Here is a 10359-nt window from a genome sequence, read left to right on the forward strand (position 1 = left end):
AAAAATTACAAGGGGTAAATCAAGTTCAATACTTAACAATCTCCCACTTGGAGACTAATCTCCAAACCAAACTTATGGCTGCTTTCCATCCTAGCTTCTTATCCTTGAATGCCAATTGAAGATGAGCAAAAGCTCAACTTCTCCTTGTTAACCACCTTCGTAAACATGTCTGCAGGATTTTCACTTGTATGCACCTTTTCTAGCTTTAGGTGTCCCTCTTCCAAAAGTGTGCATATGAAGTGATATCTCACCTCAATGTGCTTTTTCCTTCAATGAAAGACTTAGTTCTTTGCAAGATGGATAGTGCTTTGGCTATCACTATACAAGACACAATTGTCTTGTTTGAATCCAAGCTCTTCTAAGAATCTGTGAAGCCACAAAATTTCTTTGCTTGCCTCTGTCATTGCTACATACTCTGCTTCCTTGGTAGAAAGTGAGACCACTTTCTGCAGCTTTGAAGCCAGCTTACTATTGTGCCTCCAACTGTGAAGACATAGCCAGTAGTGCTCCTTTGAGTATCTTTGTCACCTGCCATATCTGTATCAGCATATCCTTGAAGAAAAATTTCAGTTCCTCCAAAATACAAATCATTTGTTGTTGTCCATTTTAGATACCTAAGTATCCACTTCACAGCTTGTTAGTTCTCTTTACCTGGGTTGTCCATGAACCTACTTACAATTCCCATTGCATGTGAAATTTCTGGCCTTGTCCAGACCATAGCATACATAAGAGAACCTACCACTGCAACATATGGAACTTTATACATATAGGCTATCTCCTCTTGTGTCTTTGGACACATATCCTTGGTTAGTTTAAAGTGCCCAGCCAAAGGTGTAGAAACCGTTTTTGCATTTTGCATTGCAAACCTTTCTAGTACCTTCTTGATGTAATCCTCTTGAGATAGCTTTATTGTCTTCTTCGTCCTGTCCCTTGATATCTTCACACCAAGTATCCTCTTTGCAGCACCTAAATTTTTCATTGAAAAAGATTTAGACAGCTCCTCTTTTAGGTCTTTGATGTCCTGCATGTTAGCACTTGCAATCAACATGTCATCAACATACAACATTAGGATGATGAACCTCCCATCTCCCAAATTCTTTGTGTAGACACAATCATCTAAGTTGCATCTTGCATCGATCGAACTTCAAGTACCACTGTCTTGATGCTTGCTTTAAACCATACAAGCTCTTCTTTAATCTGCAAACCATTTTCTCCTTATCTTTTACTTCATACCCCTTTGGTTGAATCATGTAAATTTCCTCCTCTAAGTCACCATGAGGGAATGCCATATTTACATCCATTTGCTCCAAATTTAAATCATGAGCAGCCACACGCTTAAGACAAGCCTAATTGAGTTCATTTTTACAACAAGAAAAAATATATCATGGAAAAAATACCTTTCTTTTGAGAAAACCCTTTTACCACAAGCCTAAACTTGTACCTTTTCTTCCCACCTTCTTCTTCCTTCAGCTTATACACCCATTTGTTCTGAAGTGCCCGCTTACCTTTATGCAACTCAACCAACTCCCATGTTTGGTTGCGGTGTAATGAGTCAATCTCCACTTGCAGCTCTTTATCCATTCTTCTTTGGATTCATGTTGCATAGCTTCCTTGTATGATTCCAGCTCTCCAGAATCTGAGATCAAGAGATGGTTGAAGGAAGGAATAAACTTTTTTGGAGCTTTACTTGCTCTTGTAGATCTTCCAGGAATAGGTTGAGGCTTCTCATTTGGTTGGCGTTGTTGTACGTTGTCACCGTTTGCACTCCTTGAGTCTTCACCGTCCTCAAGCTCCGTGTACTCACCACCTGCTTCTTTTGTTTGTTTTCTTTCCAAGTAATCTTTGTACATATTTTGTCTATTAAAAATTACATCCCTACTAAAGAGTTTACCATCTTCAGGTTTCCATAGGTGATACCCAAAGTCACCTTCTCCATAGCCGATGAAGAAACAATTTTTGGACTTTTCATCTAGCTTTGACCTTAGGCTTCTATATATATGCATAAAAGACTCTCACCCAAAAACTTTGAGAAATGAATAGTTCACTGGTTTTCCTGTCCACGCCTCCTTTGGAACTCCCCCATCCAATGCCGTTGAGAGTGACCGGTTGATTAAGTACAGAGACGTACTTACTGCTTCCGTCCAAAGCTCAAGCCGTGGGCTTGCATGTAGCCACATGCTTTGTGCTCACTCCATGATTTTCATATTCATCCTTTCCGAAATCCCATTTTGTTGTGTCCTTGGGGTTGTTCTTTGCCTCCAAATGCCATTGCTAGCACAAAAGATTTCAAAATCTTGGCTGTAATATTTGCCTCCATTGTCGGATCTGAGGCATTTATCCTTGGTACCTACTTCATTCTCCACAAAATCGTTCCACCTTTGAAATATGGAAAACACATCAGATTTATTGTTCATTACATAAACCCATGTTTTCCTAGTCGCATCGTTTATGAATGTTACATAGTACAATGAGCCACCAAGTGATGGTGTACTTGCAAGACCCCAAACATCAGAATGAACCAACTCAAGTTTTTTATTTTTTCTTTCATTTCTTGATTTTTAAAATTTTACCCTCTTTTATTTACCATAAACACAATCTTCATAGAACTCTAAATCCACTTCTTTCAAACCTGGTAGAAGCTTCTTTGTTTGAAGGATTTGCATTCCTTTGGCACTCATATGCCCAAGCCGGTAGTGCCACACTGCATTGTCGACTTCTGTAGTTGCTGCACAAGCTAAAGATTGCGAGATGACAGTACACAAGTAAAGTGTACCAACCTTTTTTCCTTTGGCAACCACCAAAGATCCCTTTGAGATCTTCCACTGTTTGTTTCCCAATGCAATGTTGTGACCTTCATCATCTAATTGTCCTGTAGATATCAAATTCTTGTGAAGGGAATGAACATGCCTAGCATCTTTAAGCTTCCATTCATTTTCGTTAGCAGTTTTGACACAAATTGTACCTTTGCTGACAATTTCACACACAAGCTTCATCATCGCCTAAGTATACATACCCAAAATTACCTTTGGTGTAATCTTGGATATGTTGCTTGTGTGGTGTTGCATGGAATGAAGCCCCAGAATGTACTATCCCAGAATTAGACACATTGTCTAATGAAAGAATTAGAGCATCTTGCTCTACTTTACCTGCCACATTGGCCTCCGATGTTGGCTTGTTGTCTTGAGACTCTGACTCCTTCTTCTTCTTAGACTAGCAATCCTTCTTGAAGTGGCCCTTCTTGTCGCAGTTCCAACATTCAAGAACTGACTTTGTGCGTGACTTGCTCCGCCTTGAGCGATCACGACCCTTTTGGTTTTTGAACCTCTTCTTAGGCCTTCCTTTTGTTTCCACTGATAGTGCAGTACTTGATGATTCACCTGTGCTTCTCCTTTGCATTTCCTCTCTTAGGAGAACACCCACAACATCATCAAACTTAAGAGTATTTGTGTGAGAGATAGAATTACTTACATCCATCACAAGGCTATCCCAACTATCCAACAGAGATGATAGTATAAGGAGAGCTTGCACTTCATCATCGAAATTTATTTTCACCGATCGAAGTTGACTTATGTTGGTGTTAAAGTCATTTAGGTGTTTTGCAACTGAACCATTCTCTACCATCTTTAGATTGAACAAGCGCTTCATGAGAGATACCTTATTGGATGCCGATGGTTTCTTGTAGAGGCCATCAAGTGACTTCATTAAGTCCTTCGAAACATTGAAGGCCACCGTTGATGCCAAACTTAACCAAATTTTTCCCAATGCCTTTCGGTCATGGACAATCCATGCTACCATCGTTGCGGGCTTCTTTGCAAAACCACCTAATGGCAAACATCAATATTTATTTTCATCGATCAAAGTTGACTTATGCTGGCATTAAAGTCATTTAGGTGTTCTGCAATTGAATCATTCACTGTCATCTTTAGATTGACCAAGAGCTTCATGAGAAATACCTTATTGGATGCCGATGGTTTCTCGTAAAGGCCATCGAGTGACTTCTTCAAGTCCTCCATGGTCTTCATCTCCGAAACATTGAAGGCCACCGTTGATGCCAAACTTAACTGGATTGTTCCCAATGCCTTTTGGTCAAGGACAATCCATGCTTCATCTGTCGTCGTTGCGGGCTTCTTTGTTGCAAGACCGCCTAATGGCAAAAAAGGTCCTTCTGGTAGAGATAGTCTATCTTCTAGTGTTGGTAGTTCTTGCATTGAACTTCTTGATCTTGAGCTTCCCTTCCTCCACCATTACTCCCACTCAATTCAAGGAATCCTTTCATTAAGACAATTTAGCTAAGAGCACACCTTGCTCTGATACCATTTGTTAGGAAATATGACGTAGCTAAGTAGATAATTGAGTAGTTTACTTAATGGAGAGAGATAATTTTTGCACACGAGAGATTATAGAGCAGAGAGAGAGAGAGAGAGAGAGAGAGAGAGAGAGAGAGAGAGAGAGAGAGAGAGAGAGTACACAACACGATATATGTGGTTCACCCAATGTGGGCTACGTCCATGGGAAAGCGGCCACTCAATGGCTTTAGTACTTCAAAACAAGAAGTAGATTACAAAGGGATTATACCCTTTTGGAGCTCCCACCTTGCTTCACTCTCATCACCTCACATCAACTTTACAATGTAGCACAATGCTTCACAATCCATTTTTGTGTGTAGAAGAGGCCTCCTTTTATAGGCCAAAAGAGCTGCCCTCTCCCATGAGAGGTAGTCGTGTGTAGCCACCCTTGTGTAGACAAGTCCAAATCGGACCCTCCAATCCGCCCATGTGTGTCCACCCTTGAGAAGACAAGTTCGCCTTTGACATCGACCATCGGCCATTGCATTCAGCCACCGACCATCGACCATTGACTTTCGAACATCGGCCACCGGCCATTGACTACTGGCCATGGGCCAATCGGCCAAAAGACCAGGCGTTTTTTGACCACTTTTCGATCGTCATCTGGCCATAAAATTTTGGCAAAAAGGAATATTCTGCTGGCCGTGAAAATTTTGGTTTTCGACGAGTGATTTTTCTTCACGCTTGATGGCTTCTCCTCATAACAGGGACCTTACAAATGTGCGTTTTTAACACAAAAATTTACAAGGGGTAATTAGGATCCATACTTAACAGATTCATACAAACTCTGTTGCATTGTTTTGCCTCCATTCTACCTCTTTAAAGGGATGGAGGTATTAAAGTTTACACCACTCTACTAGCTCATAATGGTTTAGGACATGCGTGTCTCCCACTTAAAGCATTTGCGGTTGCACCTAAGTATCCATTTGACAGCTCACGTCCTTTACCTGGATTATCCATGAACCTACTCAAAACTCTTTACTGCATGTGCAATATCTGGCCTAGTCCACCATATCATGCCTTTAAGAACCTACTATTGTAGCATATGGAACCTTGGACATATCAACTATCTCTTTTTGTGTCTTTGGACACATATCCTTATTGTGTTTAAAGCAACTAACCAAAGGTGTAGAAACTCTTTCTGCATATGGAACCTTAGACGTATAAACTATCTCCTCTTGTGTCTTTGGACACATATCCTTATTGAGTTTAAAGTGACTAGCCAAAGGTGTAGAAACTCTTATTGCATATGCAATATCTAACCTTATCCAAACCATATTGTGCATTAGAGAACCTACTAATGTAGCATATGGAACCTTAGACATATAAAGTATCTCCAGTTGTGTCTTTGGGCACATATCCTTGTTGAGTTTAAAGTGACTAGCCAAAGGTGTAGAAATTGATTTTGCATTGCAGTTATTTCTAGTACTTTCTTGATGTAATCCTCTTGAGATATTGTCAATGTCTTCTTCAACCTATCCCTTGATATTTGCATACCAAGTATCCATTTTGTAGTACCTAAATCTTTCATTGAAAAAGATTTAGACAATTCCTCCTTTAGATCTCTATATCTTGCATGTTAGCACTTGCAATTAGCATGTCATCAACATACAACATTAGGATGACATATTTCACATCCACTAAATTCTTTGTGTATACTTAGTGATCTGACTTGCATCGTTTGGATCCATGATCTAGCATCTATCGGTTGAATTTTAGATACCATTGTCTTGATGCTTTCTTTAAACCATACAAGCTCTTTCTTAACATGCATACCATTTTATCCTTGCCCTTTTCTTCATATCCCTTTGGTTGAAGCATGTAAATCCCCTTCTCCATGTTTTAATAAGGGACTATCGTGTTTACATCCATTTCTTCAAGGTTCAAGTCTTGATTAGCCAAAAGACTTAAAACAAATCTAATGGAGTTCATTTTTACAACAAGAGAAAATATTTCATCAAAATCAACACCTTTCTTTTGAGAGAACCTTTCACCACAAGTTTAGACTTGTATCTCTTTTCCCCACCTTCTTCATGATTCAATTTGTCCACCCATTTATTTTGTAATACATGTTTACCTTCAGGCAAATCAACCAATTCCTAGGTTTGATTTTTATGCAATGAGTCCATCTATGCTTGCATGCTCATTGTCCACTCCTCTTTGGATTCATGTTGCATGGCTTCTTCATATGACTGTAGATCAACAAAAAATTTCACCAAGAGATGGTTGAAGGAAGGAATAAATCTCTCTAGAGGTCTACTAACTTTTTACCATATATGTGGTAGTGATGTGTGTTAATACACTTAGGACCATGGAGCATTTTTCCCCTCACTAGGAGGTTTTTTCCCATGTGCATTGTATATACGCCTATTACTCTATGGTGACGACTATGCCCGGGAGGAGGCAACCTACACTCATACCAATTGCTCGAATTAGGGTTGCAGGGATGCACACACATCTTGGAGAAGGGAAGAAGCTCAAGGCACACAATAGAGATTATATTTCTTAGTGCACAATCAAAAGATAAATTATCCCCCCAGCTGCTCACTTTATCCTATTTGGGTGAGATTTGGTGAGCGTCAGAAGGTTGATTAATACTTTGGGTAAGCTGAAAGAGCTTGTTTGCTCAAAATTATGATCCGGGCTCATTTTAGCCTCCATTTCTACTACGAGCTATACTACGCAAACAAAACTATGGAGTAAACTAGTGGTGGAGATCCGGTAAACTATGGTGGACCACATCTTGAAAAGTGAAGACCACTAGACAAAATGTAACCTTTGGGTCCCTAAAGTCAAAAGACAGAAGGGCCAAGGCTATAGAGTTTTGTGTCAAGTCATTCTTTGTCTAGGTTTTATGGTTCATCTAGACTATGAGGAATGTTGACAACCCCATCATCTTCATTTGATCCGCTCCATGTCAACTCCTAATGGACAAATATTTTGAGCTTATCAAATGTGCCACTTAGGAAGAAATCCTAGCTCATTATGACCATAATTTGGTTTTTGTGGTTTATCTAGACTATGAGGAATGATGCTACTTTTGACAAGTCCATCATTTTCAGTTGATGCGCTCCATGTCAACTCCTAGTGGGTAAAGTTGTGTAGGATATTTTGACATTATCAAATGAAACACTTAGAAAGCAAGCCTACCTCATCATGAACATACTCAAACCAGGTGATGTAATTATAAGTAAAACAAAGAATTCCTTCCACAAAGAGAGAAATGAAATGATATATTAACGTCATCTACAAAAGGCCAAAATGACCTATGAGAGCAACAAGTTACAAATTGGTAAATCTCTTACAAAGTTTGTGTGCTGAAAGAAAGACTAACATCCTAAACCAAATGTTCTTCTAAAAGTGAAAGTGGGGGGGAAGACTAGAGACTCTCTAGTCAATACAAAGGTACAAAATAACAAGGGATGCAAGAAACTTAAGCTACTAAGAAGGGGATAATCCTCTAGCTCAAAGTAAATCCAACATTGATCGGTGTTGGATCTCCACAATGTCCTCCATGGTAAAAAACCTGACTAGGTATCGTGTATGGCACAACAAAATAATCAAAATCCTCCTCTGTGATCTCTATCTATGCCAAGATGCCCTCCTCTGTAATCATGGATGCTTGGATCTCCCTAGGTCCATCGCACGATCAATCAGTGTGCCTCTAGTGGAGGTGGGTTCGAGGCTCTGCTATAGAACCTATTTGTCTAGCTATCTAGTGGTAATGGCTAGATTGTTTGAGACCATATATAGGCTTATTTAACTTGCAGAAATAATTGGGATAGTAGGGATTGGCGAAGTGTGGTGGCTGTGGTCATGTAAACTTGTGCATCGTTGCATACTCTCCCCCCTCATATGCATAGGTGTAGCCAAATGGAGGTTGCAACCACCCTTGAAATGTCACACTTGCCCATGAGCGCCACCCCCACCAACATTGCATTTGTGTACATAGTCCATATACACCTGCCATTTCTCGAACAACCCCTTCTTCACCTCCGGGTACACTAGTATCGCCTCCATCAATCCCCTCCTAGCCCTTTCAATATTGTCATCAGTTGTTGCTTGTAACACCCATACGGTCACCACCTCTCTTAGTAGGTTAGAGGCATTCCATAATCCTTATGTTGTCACTAGAGCCACTGTAAAATCTATTGTCTCCTCCTCCTTATCTGGTGTACAGATCAGTAGTCTCCCAAATAGGAATACCTCACCCACTCTTAAGTTCATTGCCACTTCTGGTAGCTGCAAGACTATTGTCTTTGGTGCCCCATACATGTGAAGCTGCCAAATAGCATACTTTCAAATGTTGAAAGCTTCCTTTGTCATCTGCCTGGGATTGCTAAGTACCTCTGCTAAGCGCTGCAACAAGAGCCCCAGCAGCATATAGCTGCATCCCTCTTTAGAATCATTGTAGCAATGTACGTCTGATTCTATAGACTTAATGATGGCACGCCTATGAAGATCTAGGTAGCTAGCTACAAGACGTGCATCCACGTTTCCGCTTGCAGTGACTTCAAAATCTTTCAGCACTGCCAACAAAACCCTTATCCCTGCTGGGTCCAGCAGATGACTATTGCAGCCAAGAGCTTCTAGCTCTTCCAATCTCGTCATCTTTGACAATTGCTACTATAATTATAGGCCAATAGCCTCCACCCCACGTGCGCCATAAACCTTCCATAGCTTTCTTCGCTTCATGCAAGTCTGAGGCCAGCTTCTTTTCATTAATTGGATCCCTTGGAAAAACCTTCATTATGGTGCTACTTATATCATTCTTCTTAAGAGCCTCCAATAGTTTGGAAATGTATCTTAGGCGCACTAGTTTACCTTCATCCAGCTTCATTTCACCAATTCTTTCTTTGAGCGCTTCATCATAATTAGCATTTACCATTTCTTTCTCTGAGCATTTCATCATTTGACATGCACTATTAGCATTCACAATTTCTTTCTTTGAGCAATATTGTTGAAAGACCTTTCTCTCCAACTCCATCCACTCATATGCCAAGAACCCTGCTTTATTTCTGGCTACAAGCTGTCGATGCTACCTTAACTTTCAAAAGTTTCCTGAAAGCGCCTGCATGGCCAAATCTTGTAGCAAAATGCAAAGGAGTAAAACCTTGCTATAGAAGAAGAGTGAATCCATTGTAAAAGTTAAATAAACATTATTTTAGAAAGGGTGGAGTCCTTTCCACCTACCTCTATTCCCAAACTCCTTACACCTAATTCTCACATGGACTCCTTCCACCTATGTAAGTTTCGACATGTGTCTTTTCCCACCTACCTATAATTCACATGTGATGGATATTCCCCAATACCTCAACTTGTATATAAAGCCCATAAGTTTCCCTCATTGATAACAACGTGTTCTTTCTCCACTCAAGTGCGATCTAGTGTCATTGCTCTATTTCTATCTTGCACTCTCTTATTTCTTAACAATAGCATATTAATTAATAGTGAGATTAATCACATTAAGTTAATCTCTAAGTTCTCACATGGTATCCGAGCAATAGGACTTAAGATTAGAATTTTCTAATTAGTGCTAAGAGCATTTCATCCTCCTCTAGCCCACACTCAAAGTCTCACTCTCCATTCTTTACAAGGAATCCAGAACCTCCAAAGGCCTTCTTCATCTTTCGCATCCACCTACAAGCCCCGCCACATTATCGACAAGCTTAACGGCACAAACTACCAAGTGTGGAAGATTCAGATGGAACTCTACCTCATGCAGCTGCAACTTTGGGAGGTCACGTCAGGAGCCGAAGAGCAACCTGACCACCCCGAAGACAAAGATTTAACAAACTTCATCGACACCCACAACACTTGGTAGTAGAAACAATAGTGCCAAGATGGAGCTCATTCTCCATTGCCAAGATCAGCAATTCCAAATGATAAAGAAGCTAACTACTGTTAGCACCATTTGGAAGTTCTTCAAGAAGACCTATGACCACACTGACCTCGTCTACCAAGTTTCCTTGATCAAGAAACTGGTAAATACTCCCATGCAAGAGGGTCAGTC

Source organism: Adiantum capillus-veneris, chromosome 13 (genome assembly GCF_014529385.1).
Source record: "Adiantum capillus-veneris isolate H3 chromosome 13, ASM1452938v2, whole genome shotgun sequence".
NCBI lineage: Eukaryota > Viridiplantae > Streptophyta > Polypodiopsida > Polypodiales > Pteridaceae > Adiantum > Adiantum capillus-veneris.